This window comes from Ictalurus punctatus, chromosome 27 (genome assembly GCF_001660625.3).
Source record: "Ictalurus punctatus breed USDA103 chromosome 27, Coco_2.0, whole genome shotgun sequence".
Taxonomy (NCBI): Eukaryota; Metazoa; Chordata; class Actinopteri; order Siluriformes; family Ictaluridae; genus Ictalurus; species Ictalurus punctatus.
Window position 1 is genome coordinate 13,175,355 of NC_030442.2, and position 12,310 is coordinate 13,187,664.

Genomic DNA, 12,310 nt, shown 5'->3' on the forward strand with positions numbered 1-12,310 from the left:
AATTTTATACTAAATTAGAGGTCATAGAGGAATGAATGCTGTGTCAGAAACAATGGTCCAAGTACTCTTTAAAATATATTTATACACATTTTACAAACTCCTAAAAAAATATGAAATTCTCAGTATTACTTACTTAAAATAAACAAGTTCAAAACAAGGAATAATAATAGACTACACTACTACTACTGAATAACATTAGACTACACTACTACAACTGAATAACATTAGACTACACTACTACTACTGAATAACATTAGACTACACTACTACTACTGAATAACATTAGACTACACTACTACTACTGAATAACATTAGACTACACTACTACTACTGAATAACATTAGACTACACTACTACTACTGAATAACATTAGACTACACTACTACAACTGAATAACATTAGACTACACTACTACTACTGAATAACATTACACTACACTACTACAACTGAATAACATTAGACTACACTACTACTACTGAATAACATTACACTACACTACTACAACTGAATAACATTAGACTACACTACTACTACTGAATAACATTAGACTACACTACTACAACTGAATAATATTAGACTACACTACTACTACTGAATAACATTAGACTACACTACTACAACTGAATAACATTACACTACACTACTACAACTGAATAACATTAGACTACACTACTACTACTGAATAACATTAGACTACACTACTACTACTGAATAACATTAGACTACACTACTACAACTGAATAACATTAGACTACACTACTACAACTGAATAACATTAGACTACACTACTACAACTGAATAACATTAGACTACACTACTACTACTGAATAACATTAGACTACACTACTACAACTGAATAACATTACACTACACTACTACTACTGAATAACATTAGACTACTCTACTACAACTGAATAATATTAGACTACACTACTACAACTGAATAACATTAGACTACACTACTACTACTGAATAACATTACACTACACTACTACTACTGCAATATTACTGGTGTTTAATGCCATTCTAGATGTGGAAAAAAATAAAAAAGCCCTCAAATCCATGAGCAGTGGATTATTCACCTAATTCAGAGATATCCAATGCAGTAAGCAAATGATTGACCAAAAAAGTCCAGAAACTCAAATCCAATGCTTCCAAAAGCCTGTGGAAAGTTTAGCATGTGTGTGATTGTACTATACCCATAAAATAAACAGGGTTGTCAAACATTGGGACATTTTCAGCGAAAGCACTCTGTGGAGTTGCACAAACATGTGTAAATTGTATTTGTGGTTTAGATATAAATGTCAGAATTTCAAATATTGACATTGTTATCTGAAGTGTGTACAGAACTTTAATGTTCTTTTTAATCATGATATTCGATGCACACTAGTAAATCTGTTGCTGGATGTACTGTAGTAAGTGTATAATTTGTATCTTTAGAGATATACAGTATCAGTAATTGTTTGCCAGCTCAAGTTGTGGTCTTTCATCATCTCTTCTACCACAGCACTGTTGAATTCTTGAATCTTGAAGGTGTTGATTTATTAACCCTTAAATGCGTTACGTATCCTGGAAGATGCAAACATTTGGCAGGCTCTGAGGAGGAGTAATGATTGGGTGGGCTTAATTTCAATGGGAAACATTGAAGAGTGGGCTGGCTCAAGTCCCAAGGTCATGTGACTTGATATCACCACCCTAGCATCAACATCATCATTGTCAAAAGCAACATGGAGGCATACAGCGTCACAGCCACTGAAGATTATGGCTGATCGGTGTACATGCATGAGTACGAAGAAAATGAGAAACTTGTGCTTCCGAAAGTTGATAAGATTGATAAATGAAGCTCAATGTTTTAAAAATGTTTTAAAGCAGTTTCTAAACTTTTAACAAGCAATGCCAAAAATTATATATATATATATATATATATATATATATATATATATATATATATATATATATATATATATATATATATATATATAATTGAGGCCTGTTGTGTTAAAAAATAGTAATAAATTCATTGTGTGTCTTGTTATTGTTCTCCACCATAATCTAAGCCTATTGTTTGAAAACGAAAACTGTATAATCGTTGATATTGTGATGCTTTTTATATCTACATATGTCTCCATATGTGACAGTTTTATGCCATAAGAAAGTCTTCAGGACAGAGGAGTTTACGCTTTAAGGTATCTCTGTAACATGACAAGCTGTGTTATTTTTTTTTTACATTTGTATTATTAACATCAAAAGAGAGAAAAATATGAGACTGTTGAGGGCACAAATGTTCCCGGATATTAAATATAACTATATAAAGCATAAAGAGTCATTTATTTATAAATTACATATTGTAACCGTTGGCAAACTGCTGTGGTATAAGAGGATCACACTTCAGGATGGTAAATGGTCTGCACTTATATAGCGATTCTACAAAACACTTTATACTGTTTCTCATTCACCTATTCACACACATACACACAAGGCGCTAGTATTTTGGGGTTCAGTGTCTTGCCCAAGGACACTTTGGCATGTGGAGACATGTGGGCTGGGGATCGAACTGCCAACTCTGTGATTAGTGGACAACCCACACTACCACCTGAGCCACAGCTGCCCTAAAGGATTTGATGTTCTGCTTTGTGTCAGGCCACATTACACCACTGTGTCGTGGAATATTTTGCTATAAAATCTTGGCCTGTCATGTTTTATTCTTTACTTAGAGATTGGAGTAAAGTCAGTGTACCACTGACTTCATGCCCTGTTGATTAACCCTGTTGCTTGGTGCAGAATGAGGCAAGTGGTGGAAATGCTGTCCTCTTTGCTTGGATATGTGTGTGTCTTATTGCTGAGGCAGAGGAGGGAGTCTTTGCTTTAATGATGTGCTGTTGCCCTCACTCGGGCATGCGGGATGCAGCTAATCCACGCTGACGGTCTGTTTGGGAGTCAGATGACTCAGGGACACACACACACACACACACACACACACACAAGCCTCTGTAGCAGCGTCCTCCTCACTGCCTGTCTGAATCAGGAACAAGCTCAGGGATTGTGATGCACCTCTCCACCTCATATTCAATCCCTGCCTTAAGCCATACGGCCTGCAGATGAAGGTGGAGATGGAGTGCTTGTGAGAGGAAGAGAGAGAGCGAGACCAAGAAATAGAGAGAGATACCAAGACAGAGAGATGACAGCAGCCTCTTGAGCATTCAAGCATGTCCCAGAAGGATGCATCATCACTAAGAATTCAGAACAGATCAACGATGATAAATGATGTGAATCTTTGCAGCAGGCATTTTGGAATTATGTTGTCTATGTAGAATGTTGGTAAATGTCGTTGGTAAATTTTCTGTTAAAATGGTTAACGGTGAAAACAAAATGTTACTTTCACCAAATGTCATTTTCCAAATATGATTATTTTTTCTTAAGGTCGGGTATCATGCCGTAATAGGCTTATTTTTTATCCTTTACTCATGACAGATAACATGACACGCTGAAAGTATACATCACTACATAATATTCAAATATATGGAAATTATATTAAAATAATAAAAAAATATTAAAAGATCCTTTTTTCAGTCATTTAATATGCACAAATTTACATATCACAAAACCCAAACTGTGTTTTACGTAATTATTTTGTGTGTGTGTGTATATATATATATATATATATATATATATATATATACTGTACATATACATACATACATATATATATATATATATATATATATATATATATATATATATATATATATATATATATATATGCATACATACATATACATACATACATACACACACACACACACACACACATATATATACATATATATATATATATATATATATATATATATATATATATATATATATATATTAAACACTGTCAACATGTATAGTTTTCTGGATAAAAAGCTACTCAAGATAAGAAGAAATTCTGCCTGTAAGGTCCATAAAGCAGTGTAATGAAATTATGTAGATGTTCCTGCTTTGAAGGCTGAGGACATTAACTTGGGATCTGGCAAACAGGTCATCTTGAGAAAAGGACAATAAACATAGTCAAAGAGAATCCCAGGAAAACGTTACATTTTTAGCATCAATCATTATGTCATTTAAGGAAATATCTAAACATGGATGACATACAAACATGGTTTAGTATGGAGAACTGTGAAAAGACCTTTGAAAAATACAGCTGTATGTTATGTATAATTAATGAAGTTGGGATAAAAAAAGAAATTGAAAAAAAAAAGTATTTCTATAAAATTCTACATGTACAAAATAGAACATGACAGTGAATAAACCAGTTCAGGACATGTTGTTATAGGAAAGTAATCAACTTCTTGGTGATAATAGTAACTCCATATCGGGCTTCATCACACCACTCCGGATTAGTTCTGATTATTTTTCCAATAACAGCATAGTACCAAGTTTAATATTACAGCTTTACCTCTGTTACGAAGCACTGATGCTTAGACTCCTTACCGAAAACTTTAGCATGCGTACAACAATGACTCTTTTTTTTTTTCAAATCAGTTTGAAGAGCGTCTGCCATACAAGGCCCTGTGAATGAACTGTTACTATAGAAACGATTGATCAGCACCTTCTGATCAGATTCAGACTTACTTTCCCTTCTAAAAATGATAACATTCATCCTAATATTACAAGATAAGAATATAGCGGGGTTTTGGAAGCTTTCACATACTTAGCTGGGTGTTTCTATCTCTTATCTAATCATTCATTGATCAGTTGCCAGCTTACAGTAACTTATCTGTCTTTTCACTTACTTCCTCCAACCTGTAAGATGGATTTCTATTTCAACATTGTCATCATCTGCTGAAATCCACGCTGATGTCTTCAGCTTGCTGTTAACACAGGCATCGAGCGCTGGCGAGCTAAAATTAGCCTCAGAATGAGACAGCTTAGAAAAACAAAAATTGGCTACAATTACTGCTGAATTCCTTATTGAGTCATGTTTTGACTTCCCCTGCGCCAGGAAAATATGAAAATATCGTTTAGAGAAAGAGAGAGCGAGAGAGTGGAAAAGCAGCGAGAGAACTGGCAAGTTAAGAATAGTGAAAAAATAAAAGCAAGATTGGAAGTAAGTAAATCAGAGAAAGAGAGAGAGAGAGAGAGAGAGAGAACTGGAAATAAAAAAGAGGAAAAAAGGTTTTTTTTATTTTCCTTTGGCACATGTATTGCAGTAAAGCACAGAGTTATGAGGCTGTTTGCAGTAAAGCTGAGAATCAAGTCGACTCATTATATTGTAACTTAATTGCACCATATGCTTGCTTCTTTTATAAGTTCACATTCTAAGCATATCAGATCTTTTAAAGCTGGAGGAAAGTGCTGTAAACCTTCTTCATTGTACTTTTTGGGCCTGGAATCAAACCGCCAACCCTACGATTAGTGGACAACCCGCTCTACCACCTGAGCCACAGCTGCCTCATCAACAAGGCATTTCCACCCACAGAACTGATGCTCACTGGAAGCTCACTATCCACTGATTGGCTGATTGGATAATACTTAGCATGTGTATGCAACATTGCAAAGGCAAAAATGCAAAGACATCTGCACTATACTATATTATATTCCAGTTGTTCTGGCATGTAAGTGACTGCACCATCATAAACTACACAATTTCATAAATTGATGTTTTGGGCATCAAAACAAGGTTCAAGGGTCTAATAACCCTTTATCCATCCCAGTAGGAAATTAGAGTGTTGAATATGTGCTCAAAGTTTCCGAAAGCTCTCTCTGATATACAAATGGTGGCTTTTCTTATGATGTGTATAGACTACCACATTTCTTCAGACGTGTATAAATTGGATGAGTCACAAAAACGTGACAAATCCTACTTTTAAAAAACACATTTCATAGCCCAACAGTCCAATCAGATTTGTTCACCCAAAAACTTTAAAAATAAATCTTTCTTTCTGCTCTCTTTATCATAACTCTGTCTTGTTTGCTGTGAGTGTAGTATGGCCTGATGTGCCGGTTATAATAATGGATACAGCGCTGCGCTCCACTGAAAATGAGCTTTCAATTGGCTGAGAGCGCCTTTCTAATTACACTGAAAGAAATCGTTACTTTAATTTTGTATGCTTCAAACACCCTAGTGCAAGAGGCTTAAGCAAAACATATCCTGTCCTGCATTTAACAGCTTTAATAAGGAAAGGATTTAAAAGAAGAAGGTGATGCTGTGTGTGTGTGTGTGTGTGTGTGTGTGTGTGTGTGTGTGTGTGTGTGTGTTTTGGTGAAGAATTAGCATCTACATACTGCTGTGTAGAATTGTACTACAAAATGTTATAGTGTATTTTATAATACAGATTGTGTCAAAGCAGAAGACATCATAAACAACTTCAAAGGAAAACTCCCATGCATAATTTATAATACATACTGCATTATAAAGGCTGTAATATCCATTTCAAGTCACATACAGTGTATTAGAGTTGCATCATTAGTTCTATTTGTTCTATTAATCATGATACGATTTTCCATGATATTTGTGATATTTCTGTAACGCACATTAGTACGTCAAATTGAACTAAATATTTTTTCCAGAAAGGAAACAGTAACTATGCTTTTCTTCATATTCACATGCACATATTAATATACAATAAACCATGTCATCATTCTTTTTCATAATATTTTTATTTTTTATTTTTTGTTCAGCCCATTTTTGTGCACTACATAGGGACTCAATTTCAGCCCCTAAGATATAGCTAATGAGGAAGAAGCTTGAGAGGGACCAAAAGATATTCTCATCTGGGCTGCATCATAAATCATGGGTTATTTGAAATTATATATATGAAATAGTCCAGGAATTCAAGTTTGTGGGATATTTTATAATATTTATATCCTAAGTTCATGTCTAAGAGATAAGAATAGCAATATACTGCTTATCACTGGATTCAGTATACTGTATTTAAATGTCACATCAATCAACATGTTGGGGTTCATACTCACAGTCAACATTCAGGAGATTTATAGACTGTTTATCTCTTTTGCACAGGGGAACAAAAAGACAGTGGCTGTTATATTTATGTCACAGATAATTCAGACTGAAATTCTTTACATTTGAGCAAATGTAGACGATTACTTTCGTAAAAGGTTTACTTTCGTAATGTGTTGCTTGAGACATTCAAATTTCCGCTTCAGGTTTACCGAAATGAAAAGCTTACTTGCACAATTTCAGCCAAAAAATGAATGAAAAAGGATAGATGTGAGATTTAAAATCAGATAAACTGCAATGAATAACGTCAGCTATAATAGACAGACAGACCTAACACAGACAGACACATTCAAAAGACAGACATTCTGTAGCATATTAAATAAAACAAGTCTCAGTGGAAATCAGTGACATCAATAAACATGCATTTGGGTATATTGCACTGAGCATCAGGGATTATTTTTTATATCAGAATTGCCTAGGTATTGTCGTTTATGTAGAATATAGACTCACTGTCCACTTTACGCCTGTACCTGTACGACTGCACACCTGTACCTGTCCGCCTGCACATTCATGCAATTCTCCAACTACACAAATTGGACAGTTTAGAAGAACATTCGATTGGAAAGATTAGAAAAACATCTAATGGTCTTCTTCCATCATCAGCTGTCCAGTTTTGGTGAACTTGTTCCCACTGTAGCCTTAGATTCCTGTCACTGACACGGTGTCATCTCTTGCTGTTGTAGTTCCATCCATGTCAAGATATGATGTGTTGTGCATTCTGAAATGCTTTTTTGCTCACCACAGTTATAAAGAGTGGTTATTTGAGTTACTGTAGCCTTCCTGTCAGCTCAAAACAGTCTGGCCATTCTCTTCTGACCTCTCACTGGATGTCTTCCCAGGAAATCCCAGGAAATCCCTTCTTTTTTTTTCTTTTTTTCTTAAAAAAAATACTCAACAACCATGCCATGGTCAAAGTCACTGAGATCACATTTTCCCCCACATTCTGATGTTATGTGAACATCAGACTGACTGATGCTCTTACACTGTATCTGCATGGTTTAATGTATTGCTCTGCTGCCACATGTTTGGCTGATTGGATAATTACACGAATCAGTAGGTGTACAGGTGTTCCTAATAAACGGGCTGGTAAGGGTAGAATCAGAATCAAGAATTCAACAGTGCCTTGATATAAAATGCAATAAATAATAGATAGCATATTAAACACACAGTGAACAGAGATAAGCATATCACATTATAATTAAAAAAAAAAAAAAAAAAAAAAACAAGCATCAGTCAGTGAATGTGACATGGTGAAACTTTATATAATTAAAAACTGCAAACTTTTAATGTTGTGTGAAGATTCTCAATAATTTGGAATGTAATGTAATTTGGACTGTAATGTGAAAGTCTCTGGGTAACAGTTAAGGGCAGTGTTTATACAGTTACTTGACTACTGAATAACTCCTTTATGATTTAACTGAGATAACCCTACATTAATATTTATACATGTGTATTCCAACAGGCGTCAGCTGTCACACTGATGTCATGTTGATTTGAACTTCTGAGCCAAATGACAGATTTTTGTTGATGTAAGGTTGTGTTAGAACACTTTCTGGCCTGACTTTTATACGTCTGCTTGTGTGATGTTTATGAATACTTGGAAACTTATGCCATGAGACTGTAATGACAGAGTTATATACATTTTCTCTTGCCCTTAAATAAAATGCATTGCCTCAAGTTGGTTATTTTTCCTTTTTTTCTTTGTTAAGACTTTTATTGCGTTTTCATTTCAACATAGTAAAGAAGAACAGAACAAATGGAAACCAAACAAGCCATGATCTCCCCCCTAACCCATCCCACCCACCCACACACAGTAGACTTCAAGGATATAAACATCCATCCATTTTCCTTACTGCTTATCCTACACAGGGTTGCGGGGAGCATGGAGCCTATACCAGGGAACTCAGGGCACAGGGCACGGGAAAACCAGGACGGGGTGCCGTATGTCCAAAGACTCGGATTGATCACCATGTATACAAGCAATTGAAAGTTCCATAGATATAGTGTCCAGTACATAACATTTATGTCATTTGGCAGAGGCCCTTATCCAGAGCAACTTACATTTATCTCATTTATACAACTGAGCAGTTGAGGCTTAAGGGCCTTGCTCAAGCGCCCAGGAGTGGCAGGGTGGCAGCAAAAGAATTTGAATTCACGACCTTCTGATCCAACATCTTAACCACTGACCGGTAAAGACACGGCCCACATCCGCATATCCATCGCATGAGGAGGACTCCAGCGATTAACAGTTTTTTCGTTGCTTTTAGTACTGGTAAGGCAAGGTCATTCAGGAAGAGGAGGTGCTGAGTAAATTGTGTAGAGCAAGTCCTGTGAGAACTGGGTCCAAAAAGGCCAAAGAGAAGGACAATCCCAGAAGAAGTGGAGCTGATTATTTTTCAGCTATTTAAAGTTGTTATGAATATTTATACCACATCTGGTGTTGTGGTGGTACATGGTGGTAGCATTGTTTCCTCACGACTCAATGACTCCCAGCTCGATCCTGAGCTCAGGTTACTCACTTGCTGTTACTGATTGTCTATATACTGAGCGGTTGCTCAGTAGTTAAGACATTGGGCTACTGATCAGAAGGTCATGAGTTCAAACTCCAGCACTGACAAGCCACCACTGTTGGGCCCTTGAGCAAGACCTTTAACCCTCAACTGCTCAGTTGTATAAATGAGATAAATGTAAGCTGCTCTGGATAAATGTGTCTGCCAAATGCCATATATGTCAATTGACTGCTATATTAACTTGAAATGAAAAATTGACAAAAGCAACCTTTATGATAGATGACACCTGCTGGAATAAGACTTGCTTGAAAGTGCTAACCACACACTTTAATAAATGACATGAGTTATGATTATGGAACTGTTAAAAGTGTGGAGAATTTGGGCTGGAGTTCTAGGGTAGGATTTGCGGAATAGTTGGGACAAGATAGAGACTTGGGGGGAAGGTCAGTGCTGTCCCTAGTCGATTAAGAGAGAAATGGGAATTGATAGAAGGTTAACTGAGAAGAAGGTGAAGCTTCAGCACGGTCTTTCTCCATTTTGTGTATCTTTATATCATTGGCCATGAAGGACTTACCGTATGTAGGTCTCATGTATTGCTATGAACAATACCAGCATTTGTAGACTGTATATGATAAATCTTTTGCTAAATGTGCATATAGACCCAAACTTTTCACTGTAACTGAAATAGAATTAGTTGTATTTCATAACATTTCCTACTTTTTTGCATGTCCTAGTCCGTACTTTTCTGATCATCTCTTGTCTGTGCTTGTCCATTGCAGTGTGTCTTGACCATCAAAATCAAAGGCGCCATTGAACTGACCTCCCCATGCAAAGGACCCACGATGACTAAGCTGTCAGAGAGAACAGAGATCGGAGGAACCAAAATAAACCTGACCCAGAGAAACCACTGCTGGACAGTAGAGGATAGCGAGGACACTGCTTGCTCTCCTACCACCTGTAAGACAGGAAGTCCATCTTCATGCCCAACGTCAGTCACTGTTTAAATCCTGTCCCTGATGATTGCCTTAAAGACACAACTCACTACATCTCTGCGCAGAGGGATACACAGTAGGAGTCTTCTCAAAAAAAAAAGCTTGATTTTTTTTTTTGACATTTTTTCACTTGTGAACATGTGTCTTGTACAAAAACAGATGTGGGTATTTTAATATAATAGAGAAATATTTGTTTGGTTGTAATGTGGACACTGGTTTCCATTAGGTGGGATTGGTAATAGAATCACAAAGCAGAGCAAATCAGGCTCTGCTCTTTGTCTTAAGTGTGTAGATTTTAATCTCCTTCTGTTTCAACCAAAACTGCACTCTGAAACGGCCTGGTGTTAGCTTGGAGTTTGTCCCAAGGCCATTCATTAGGAGTGTATTCATGCAGCAAGAAGAAAAAAAACAACAAAAAAACAAAACAATCACCACCACTCCCCTTGTCACTGGATTCAGTAGTCATGCCACTGCAGGCAGAGCAAGAGCTATCATCCCAACAGCTATAAATTCTTAGCAGATGTGTATTTTGTATTTAACAAAGTGCTGTAAGATCCAGTTACAAACATGCAAGTGTTTAGAGTACATCAGTATGTATAAATATTTCTAGCACACAATTAATGTAAAGCAAACAAATAAGCAAGGAGCTACAAGATCTCCTCAGGAATGAATGCAGTACGTAATGTATGTACCGGTTACAACATGAAGGCATTTACTGCCAGGTGTGATGTTTGGCTTCATGTGTATGAGTTCATTCTTGGAATTATGCCAAATGTTCCGATGGCAAGCTCAGCCTGCTGATAACCGCAGTGCTGTATACATGCATAAACAACAAATATTACATTTGCGCCATCACAAGGGAAAGCTACAGAGTCTGGAGTTTAAACGTTAGACAGGTTTTAAACTGGCGGCCTGGCAACAGTTCAATACAGAGTGCAACATACTGACACTGGGCCTCATTTATCAAGATTGATATGAAACAATTTATTTTGAAATTGTTTCATGAAAATCCAGTTAGAAAAACATTCAAAGCCTACAAGGGCTCCCAAGCTTCTGTAAATTTACATATGAGGAGATTAACTAATGTGAAACTTAACTGATCTGCTTCAAATCGTATAATTGGAGTGTAACTGTATATATGGATTATGCAGTCAAGTTTTAAATGATTAATTAGATGCACAAACTTAATGAAAATTCTGCAAAAATTGTTTCATAATTATGTTTTGACAGAAAACAAACCGAAATAAATCCATACATTAAAAAACAACAATAATAATCTATCTATCTATCTATCTATCTATCTATCTATCTATCTATCTATATATATATATATATATATATATATATATATATATATATATATATATATATATATAGATATATATAGATAGATAGATAGATAGATACACACACACACACACACACACACACACACACACAGGGTTTCCCAAACTCTCCATACATAGAGGAATTTCAAACTTATTTAAACATACTTAGTTTATGTTAGCTATATATATTTTTTTCAGATAGCCTTTATGAATGATTTTGACAAAAGAAGAATGTATTGAAGTCATTCTCATGGCTGGATCAGGAACTTATCGCAAGGTTGCGATGAACTTTAACAGGAAACATGACATGCACATCAGACACAACAATGTTGCCAAACTTGAAGCCAAATTTTGGAGTGACGACTACATGTCCCTTGTTTTTACAAAGGAATGGCAATCATGTAGAGGATGTTTTGGAAATAAAGTTACACTTTGTTAAAAAGAGTTAATTTCCCCTATGTATGGAGACTTTTG

At 35.9% G+C, this 12,310-nt stretch overlaps 1 protein-coding gene across 1 annotated transcript in view; it reads left to right on the top strand.

Moving 5' to 3' along the window:
• Positions 1–11,822, top strand: part of kcna4 (potassium voltage-gated channel, shaker-related subfamily, member 4) — a 43,726-nt gene extending 31,904 nt beyond the window's left edge. Inside the window, exon 2 of the mRNA XM_053676661.1 lies at positions 10,296–11,822. The gene's annotated coding sequence lies outside the window, so the exon portion shown is untranslated. The remainder of the gene's footprint in view (positions 1–10,295) is intronic.
• The last annotated feature ends 488 nt before the right edge of the window (positions 11,823–12,310 follow it).